Genomic DNA, 9,748 nt, shown 5'->3' with positions numbered 1-9,748 from the left:
ACATTACTATTTTTTAACAGTTACATAACATGACAAATAAGTTTCCCTATAGCCTTAGGGCCTCCCTGGGTCTTTGACATGTAGTTTTCTCCCAAAGTCCTCAGCCTCCAGCATTCTAGCATAAATATTTCTCTGTGGTAGCTAAATTTGTGACAAAACTCCAGTTTTCTCTGATGCTGTGTTTGATTATATTCCTTTCACCAGGTGACATCAAAACACAAATCAACTTTCTCTCCTCTGCTTTGCATTGCAGATGAGCCTTTACGGACACGTCTACCCATAATTAGAAGCTACGGAAAGATGCCTCCCACTACTACTATCCCAACACAAATGTGCAAACACACACACACTTCACTTTTATAGAATTTGAAAACAGGATCTTCTGCTTTTTGCAGTGTGAAGTAGTTTCCAGATGGAAAGCTGTGCTATTGCTCAGTTGAGTGGCAGAAGTTACCAGTTGTGAGCTTGTGCAGCTCTGTGCTTCAACATTTCTTCTGCAGATAAATCAGAGGACTCCACATCTGCCAGGTCCGAAAGGGGCAGAGAATGTACTCTAATCTCTACACACGGGTTCTCAAAGTCATAGAGAGGAGGCAGCCTTGAAAGCACTGGCTGCCAGTAGCTTGTGTAATACTGTTCTGTAATTCTAAGTAGAAAGCGTTTTTATACTCCTTTAAAGAGGGGACTTGGAGATGATACACTTTCCTCTATATTGACACAATATCCTTTGGCAGCTGTTCTAAGGGAACTATAATAGGGACTGCCTGCTGCTTCTAAAGGCATCTGCACAGTGAGGGAAACCTGAGCCGGGTGACCGACCACTCCGTGCTGGGACACATGCTGAGCCTCAGAAAGAGCACTATTAAACCCAGGAAAGAGATTAACACCAAAGCTGACCCCACGCACTTGACATGGTGAGAAGTGGTTTTTCGCCTGCTCCTGCCCTCCCTCCCTTGCAGAGCTGAAAGTTGAAAAGCTGCCTGCTGCTCAGCTGAGCCATGCACCAGGTTCTCACACCATGAAACCGTGGAGTTCTGCACTGTGGCTAAGCAGCAGGCCTCCTGGGACTCCAAGACTAATGTGTTTTACACTTTTGATTTATAGAGTTTGGTGTTTTTTCTCTTGTAAGTATGGTCTTATCCTAGTTTGCCTGGACCTTCCCTGGTTTTAGCACTGGAAGTATCATCTGCTGGGAATCTCTCATTTTAAAAGTCTTGTGACTTGGTGAGACGTAGGGAAAAGTCCAGATTGTGGTGTGACACATCTAACAGTCAGAACCCACTAGGAGTGAGGCTACCGCATCATAGCCTCCCCCTGGTCCTCAGGGATCCGTAAACCAGGCTTATTGCCTCTGTTCATAGGAGACTTGAGCTGGTAGTGGGCTAGCTGAGACTTAAGTGCAATACACACTCAAATAATGTGTATTAAAACTTTCATAAATGGCAAAGTACTATGCAACAGTTATTTTGGTTGCATCAGGTTTTTTTCATTAACAGTCTGTGCCACAGTCACATGTGGATCTTGCAAAAAAGGGATAATTTTAAACAGTGTTAATAATGGTAATTATGTCATATTAATGTTAAACAATAATTTAAACATAACATGTTTTTTTTAATTTTATTTATTTATGTGTGTGTGTGTGTGTGTGTGTGTGGCCAGCTCAGCCCGCCAGGGGGCGGGGCTGGCTGGCATGTGGTGCTGGGGGATTGAACCATGGTCCCTGTGCTTTTTTTGCTAAGCTTGTTCTAAGTAGGTGCTTTAGACCACTGAGCCATCTCACCAGCCCCAACATAACATGTTTGTCTGAGCTATTTATCTATCCTTGCTGAGACAAAAATATCGATTTAGTTCAGGGTCTACAGAATGCCACTACATAGATTAGACTTGTAGTGATTCTCCTGTTTTCGGCCCCTCAAAGTTCTGGGATCACAGGCGCATGTGGCAAAAGACAGCAAAAGCAACAAGAGCCCAAGTGGGCGAGAACAAGCTCTTTTCCTCCTTTGTATTTTAAGTTGGTTATTCACCCACACCATCTCCATGCCCTCCTCTTCCACAAACTTGGGATGATTACAAACTGAGGACCTTGGATCCCTAATGAATCACTTAGTTCTGTTTCTAAACATTTCTATTCTAAGTTAGCACCATGTATCAATCACTACAATATTGAAATGACAAATATTAAGTATTTCATATATCTACTGAATATTTCACTGAGTGCTTTTATGCAGGTACAACTTTTAATCTTTCTAAGCCCTTGTGAAATGGTTAATATTTCCCACTGCCATCGAAGTCCATTTTCTTAATCAGATTTCTCTGTTGGTGTTGATTAAGGGCTGACAAAAGCAAGTGAGCCAATGTAAATGATGTGGGGGCTAGCCAGATAGCTCAGTGGACTAAAGAGCCTGCTTAGGCATAACGCAGGGGCCTGCTTTTGATCCCTGGCACCACAAGCCATGCCAGCCCTATCCCCAGGGCCCACTGAGAGGGCGATTGAGCCTCGGTGTGGTGGTATACGCCTGTAATCCCAGCTCTTGGGAGGCTGAAAACAGGAAGATCATTACGAGTCTGATCTAGTAGTGAGACCCTGTAGACCTTGTACTAAATGCATTAAAATAAATAAATAAATGATGTGGGCTGGTTCTCTGGAATGGGCATGCTATTTTGCATATCAATATAAATCCCATGTCAAGACTTTCGCAAGACTAACTCTTTAGGATAGGATGAGGTGTTAAAAATTATTTATTTAGGATTGGGAATGGCTCTTTGTGGCCTTGCTCCTACCCTAAGGTCTTTAGGTGTGTGTTAAAGCCACTTGGAGCCCTATGCACAACCTAGCAACTTGAAAGGCTACAGAAGCTGGGGCTCAACTCGATTGTAATACAGACAGAAGAATGCTCACACAGCTTCCCACATGGCATTAAGAGTTTCCAGATAACATCAGCAAAATTACTGTACCACCATGATAAAGATTTCTAAAATTTTTATTTATGTATACAGTCTATCTTCTTATATTTTCATTCAATTTTTATTGCTTTAGTTTCTGGAGTGTTTCTCTTTTACTTTCCATCGAGATAAATGCATTCTTAAAGAATACAGAGTGAAATCCTCTTTTTATCAAGTCAACCAGACACATTAAAGTCCATGGATTTTTATGATGCATTGGATACAGCAATTGAATTATGATATTTTACCATTTCCATTTATCAAGAGACGCTGTGCCCTCTCATCTCATGCCCAAGGCACAATTTTCTCAGAGAAAGACCTGAAGGAAAATCTGTGACTCCCTGGTAGAAGCTAAGTCTGAAGTCCACCATCCAAATTTTTTTTTTTTTTTTGAGTCTGCATTTTATTACTGAAATACTTGTCCTACCCACCCACCCCACAATAAAAATCTTACCCTTGACCCTGCCCCACCCCCAGGCACCCGCCCACCCACCAGGCACAAGCGTGCGGGGCTCAGGCAGGAGGCCACTGTGGAGTGCGCCCTCACCAGGGCCTCTGAGAACCGGGAGGAAGGTGGGTGAAGGGGCCTGAACTCCGCCAGCCCCGCCCTACTTGAGGGCCTTGGCCACTTGCTCATAGGCCAATTTGATCTCCTCATCATCTGGACAGGTGGAGGCAAATTCTTCCCGGGCGTAAGCATTGCTCAAGTACCGATGCACTCCCTGAAAGGCCTCGGGGATGGTGAAGCCTCTGTACTTCTTACAGACCACCTGCACGATGTGCAGCTTTGGCAACAGGTTGCAGTCAGCCAGGGTGAGCTCGTTGCCATCCAGGAATTTCCTCCGAGAGACGCCCTTGTCTTCTGCACTGGTCTCATCCACTTCTTCTGGGAGCGGGGATATCAAGTAATTGTCTAAAACCTTCAGGGCCTTCAGGAGCCCCTTCTCCAGGTTGTCATTGAGTGCTGGGTTTGAATTCTTGATGTAGGCAGAAAATTTGGCAAAGATGTCCAGCCCTGCAGTGTTGGACTCAGGGTTCAGAGCCACCAGTTTGGGGTACCTGGGCGGGCACAGCATAGCCTCCAGAAACTCCTCGATCTTGTTAGTGTCTGTGTGGACTTCCGTGCCGTACAGCAGGAATGGGAGCTGCCCTCCTGGGCAAAGCTTCTGCACGGTCTCCGTGCGCCTCTTGGTGTCCACGGTGGTGACGTTGAAGGTGACTCCTTTGAGCCAGAGCACCATGAACAGTCTTTGGGAGAAGGGGCAGTTACCGATCTTGGCTCCATCGCTGCCGGCCTTCACGAACAGCTCAACCTGGGGCTGCTCCTCGGCCATGGCTGCGTCCGCACCAGGAAGCGCCGCGCTGGGGCTGGGAGGGGCCCACCATCCAAATTTTGAATGTACATACTGCTCAAAACTCTCAAAGAACCCATTTTTCTATATATTTCCAGGTCCTTGTATATACATATAATACTTTTCAATCATATATCTTAGCCAGACAAAGTAGTAGAAAATTATTTTGTCCTCTAAATATTTAAGTAGTTTGTTAAATAAACAAGTTGTAAGCCAGGGTCCAAGTCGTATTTCAAGTCAGCCACAAGGGGTGAGACTTTTAAGTGTGCCAACTCAAGATTCCCTTTAGAGATTGTATGGGAAAAGTGAATAGTTAATCATTGTTAAACTGGATACAAGAAAAAATAATGTCTGGTTAAAGGTTATTAGGCTGGCCAGTCAGCTGGGTGGGTAAACCTGGCTTCCCAGAAGTCCTTAATCTCATTTAGATCTATCAGAAAAGTGCTCAGGCATTGTTAACAGCAATGCCAGTTACTTCCCAGAGGAGGCTGTGAATTATACCACATCGTATAAAAAGTTCTTCTCCAGACTGCCTTTAGAAAAATCTTAGTTCTCTATGTGAATATAACTTATGCCAAAAAGTTATCACCCATTTTTTCTTTTAAAATACTAACTTTTAGCTTCATATTTGATTTAAGGTGGCTAGCCCTTTTGGAATAAGGCTATGAAAAAATATCTTACCTTAAAAAATGTTGCATGAACTGAGAATCTTGATAGACAAATCCAATATTTCTGATAAAGATAAGTACTAATAGTACCAAAAATTTGGTGGAGATAAATATTTTGGGTGAGAGAAGGTGATGGAAATTGAGACCATAGAAAGCCTCAGGGAACCTTCCTGAGCTTCCATCATCACTTCAACCCCTTTATTTTGGTATTAAAACAAGTGCAGTCATAGAAGTTGGGAAATATTAGAGAACATTTGGTTATTTCTAAAACAATTTGCATTTTGAAAACAATTATTGGGCCGGCCAAATAGCTCAGCAGATTAAAGCGCCTGCAAGCAGGTGCAGAGGACTGGGGGTTCTCCCCAGGCCTGCAGTGCCAGCCCTGTCCCTGGGGCACACTGAGCCAGCAATTGAAACTGGGCATGGTGGTGTGTACCTGTAATCCCAGCTCTTGGGAGGTTGTAAGCAGGCGGATCGCTATAAGCCCAATCTAGTAGTGAGACCCTGAACACCCAGTAGACCCGTCCCTAAAATAAAAAAAAAATAAAAATAAATAAAAGATTTTCCCACTCGGGACATTAACATATCTGATTTTTTTGCAATTTGTTTTTCAGAAAGAGGCTTACCTATTTGGAATTAGAAATCTGACAACCCTAATAAAGCTCTTACTCAGGTCAGAGATAACCAGAGCTGTTTTCTAGATCTGTCCAACATAAAGCATCCATCCAGTGCTGGGCTCAAGGCTGATGAATGTGCATGCCTGGTGCCCAAGCCACTCTCATGGGGCTCTGAGAGGGCATGGAATGGGCAAGGATGAGGCGGTGTGAGGGCGGTGATGGGGCATGGTGAGAGGCTTCAGCCACCCCTACAGGAACGTTCATTTCTACATCAGCACAGATGGCCTGCAGAGACTGCACGATAGCAGGACTCAAAGAGACACTAAAAAGATGACAATTAAGCTGATAAAAAGAAAAAAAAGTGCTTATAGACACATCCCCACTTAATCCATACGTGTGGATTAGAGAATCCCTAAGTATGAACAATGCATGCTTCTGTCCTCCTTCCAGACCCTCTTGCTAATTTCCCTACGGTCATGGCAAATTACCGTGAGTGCTCTCCCGTCTCCTTACAGTGACCTTGCTGCCCACAGACCATGATTTTAAAGGCTGCTCCCTGTTCCTACCCCTCCACATCTTTTAAAGCTGTTTAGTATTTATTTTCGTCATTTATTAAAATATTGAGGCTCAAATTTCCCAGAGAGAGCTGTGGTAGTGAAGGGGGGGTGCAGAGAACCAGGGGATTAACTGCTTTGCTGATGTCAGAGACTGGAGCGTCACATCAGGGTAAAACGGTGGCACGGCTAGGTGGGAGAAAGAGGCCCTGGATTTATTCGTCTAAGGCCTTCATCAAGCTCCTGTGATACCCACAAGATGTGGGGGTTGGGGGTTGTCCAGCAGAAGTGCTGACTGTTCTGAGAAGCCTGTGAAAAGTTTAATGAAGGCTGACAGCCCACGTGCTCCTGTATTTGTGGTGTGATGGTACATGGCTCGGGGAGTTGTTTTCCGCTATATAGGCAAAAAGTAAAAATTATATTCTAGCTAAGGTCAGTGTTCATCTACAGCCCCAGTGGGATTTGTTGGTGGACCTTTACAGGGGCTTCAGCAAGACCACGAGCAAGAGTGTGGGCGAGACCTCAAGGAAGCAGGAGACTCCACTGGGATTGAATAAGCTTAAAGAGAAGTCAAAGATACACTACAAGAAGCAGAAGCCGCAGTCTTAGCAGAACAACTGCAAGCAGGTAGACAAGTGACAGGGTTCTGTAGACCAGGGAGCTAAAGGACATCATGCTTGAGGTCCTTGATAAAATTGCAGTTTCGGCCAAATCTCCTGTGCATTCATATTTTAAGATGTCATCTTCGAAAAAATAAAGTAAAAAAAAGCAGCTGGGGAGATGGCTCAGTGGAATAAGTGCTTCCCTGGCAAGCGCAAGGGTCTGAGTTCAATCCCCGGTTCCGGAAAAAAAAAAAAAAGTAAAAAAAAAGATGTCATCTTGGGGGAAAGCCCCAAAGCAAGAGAAGCTAGGAAATTGCCAAGAGATGGAGCATTAAACGAAGGCTCTAAATGGCTGCACTGCACCAAAGTTTAAACCAGATTGAACTTTTACTTATTTTCCTTCTTGTTCCCCAGGATATTTGTCCTATATATTGAACAACTACATTGAAAAACTATATTGAAACTTAAAAAAGGTTTACTTGTTGCTTAATGTGGGATTGTAGGAGATGAGGGAAAGGGAGTGGTCTGCAGAGTAGGAGGGTGGGAGAGGCGGCCTGGACACTCGGATTGGAGGTGCTGGCTTGGAGGGATTCCTGCGGGGACAAGAGTGGAGATCTGAAGAGTAGAAAGCTGCCACAGCTTGTATGCTTAGAAATCAGTTTTTCAGATATTTCTCTCAGCCAGATATTGCCAGTATTATGTAAAGAGGCAGGTGTTTGACCTCAGTGACCATCTGAACCTAAAGATTTTTCCAGAGTCTAGAGCATCCAAAAGGAGATTTCTCTGGATAAGTTTTTTTCTCTTTGCAGCTTTAGCTTTTTCTTTTTTCTTAAAGCTTTTCTTATAAATGTGAATGTTTCCTAGAAGAAACAGATCTGGTCTTCTCCACCCCCTGTCCTGGTAAAGCAAGAGGGGATTTGATCTCACATGAGACAGCTTTGCAAGTGGAATACTTTGTTGGTCACAGTGTGCTCTCTAGTTCTCTACTGAAGCAGCACATCTGATAAGCTACAAATTTTCTCTGCTCACCCAGAGCAAGAGCCAACAAGACAGAAACTCAAAATAAAGCTGGGTAAAACTGAGGAAGCCTTAAGGAATTACCAAGAAGAAAGCAAAGATGCCAAGACACAGAAAGAGAGTCAGAGAGCAAAAAAAATGAAGAAAAATAATGGAAGTGTAATCTTTGTGTACTTTCAGAGGATTTACACAGTTTAACCCAGTCAGTGAAAATATGCATCTCAACAAAGAAAGAGTAGTGGTGGTTACCATGAGCCTATTTAGTACAGTCTATTTTTCAGGGCAATGAGAATGACAGCAAAGATATATTAAACCCACAGGCACCCAAAACAAAAAGCTCATTTTGGTCGATACTCTTACTTTCTTATTATACAGCATTTAAAATGGGAAATGAGGCACTCTGACTGTCAGCAACTCCTTTCCTCTATGTCTATAGCAATGGGTTATGAATATAGCTATTGGGCAACTGAGGAAAGAAAGAAGCAGAAAATCTTGTTGGACCAAGCTGTGGATATAAGTGAAAGAAAGACCTCATAGAGGAGGTGCCTTGTGTCAATATGAGGGAAAAACACACACAGGGCTCTTAGCCTTGCTGTTCAGGAAGACTGAAAGAAACGAACATGGCAAATGCCAGGCACTATGATTTTTGAAATATAAACATTTAACTCCTATAAGAGCCTAATGAAATCATAATTTGTATTCTGTTTTATGGAAGAACCTAGAATTCTCAGAATCTCAGTGGAAGCCACATATCTAAAAATTGGTAGTACTTAAAAAGATCAGAGAAGAATCAGTGTATTTGCTAGCAATGAGCATTTGTGTTCCATTGTTTGCAATGAGAGACAGTTCTGAAAGGTTTTGCTGAATGGGTGCCAAATTTGGTATTCACTGTACCAAACCAAAGGCATGGTCCTTGGGATGCTGGTGCACTATCCCAGGAATCAGCTCCCTCAGGCAAGGAAGAAGCACTTAGGGAGAGGAGAAACCAGAGATCACAGAGGGGCAGGTGTGTGTCTGTGTGTGTACCATTTAAAAGTACAGATACATGAACTCCTTCCGACACCATACAGTGGAAACCACCTTCTTAGAGCTTCCCAGGAGATTGTGTTGTGCGAGAGTTGGGAACCTGACCTAGCTTGAGTAGATGAAATCTTTTTTTTTTTTTGCAGAACCAGGGATTGAACTCAGGTCCTTGTGCTTGCCAGGAAAGCATTTATTCCACTGAGCCATCTCCCTGGCCCCACTCCTTGAAATCTTACAATGACTCTGACTATACCTTTAGCTCTTGCTATTCTACTTCAGCTCATGGACTTTCCTAAGCATAGAAGTCTTACAGTTAATTCTGGAGAAAGGTAACACAAAAGGCAAACAAAGAAAAGAAGGAATCTGAACTGATGGCTGATATTCCTTTCAGACCCACTGATTGACACTTGTGCAGTTATTTTTGTTTAACATGATCAGAGTTTGTGGAATAAATGTAAAATCTTATCTTTGGGATATTTACCAAGTGTACATACAGCTTTATGCTCAAATCCTTCTGTTTGCTAGTCAGTAAGTGTGCATTTCAAGTCCTAGTTCAAAGACGGATTTGTCAAATGCTATACCAAGTTAGTTGTTGTATGGCAGTGTTCTGTCTCCTAGACTTAGTCAAAAGATTCATACCTTGCTCACTCTAACATCTATGAATTCTGCACCTACCAGATGGTGATGGGGGAACAAGAGCAACCTTTCTCCTCCACTTAAGCTTTGTTTGGGGCATTTTATGATTCAGGGGATGGATTTATGGTGGTTTGTACATTTTCAAAGTGAAGATGCTACAGTGAGTGGAGCAGAAAAGGATCAAGTGACACACAGAGCAGCTTCTCTCTCCAGCATTGTCCTTACAGATGAGGGGGCCCTCAGTTTTTAAAGACAAGGTGTCATCAGAGGCTAGAGCAGTTGTTTCAGTTCATTCTTCCACCCATTTGGAATTAAAGGCAAATATTCACTAGTGAG

The 9,748-nt window shown here is 43.3% G+C and overlaps 1 pseudogene; it reads right to left on the bottom strand.

The window, feature by feature from the left end:
* Nucleotides 1–3,419: 3,419 nt before the first annotated feature.
* On the bottom strand, nucleotides 3,420–4,296 carry LOC101590415 (annotated as a pseudogene).
* Nucleotides 4,297–9,748: the final 5,452 nt, after the last annotated feature.

This window comes from Octodon degus, unplaced genomic scaffold (assembly GCF_000260255.1).
Source record: "Octodon degus isolate 3935 unplaced genomic scaffold, OctDeg1.0 scaffold00166, whole genome shotgun sequence".
Lineage (NCBI taxonomy): Eukaryota > Metazoa > Chordata > Mammalia > Rodentia > Octodontidae > Octodon > Octodon degus.
The sequence above is the reverse complement of the archived record's forward strand: the minus strand, read 5'-3'. Positions and strand labels throughout refer to the sequence as shown.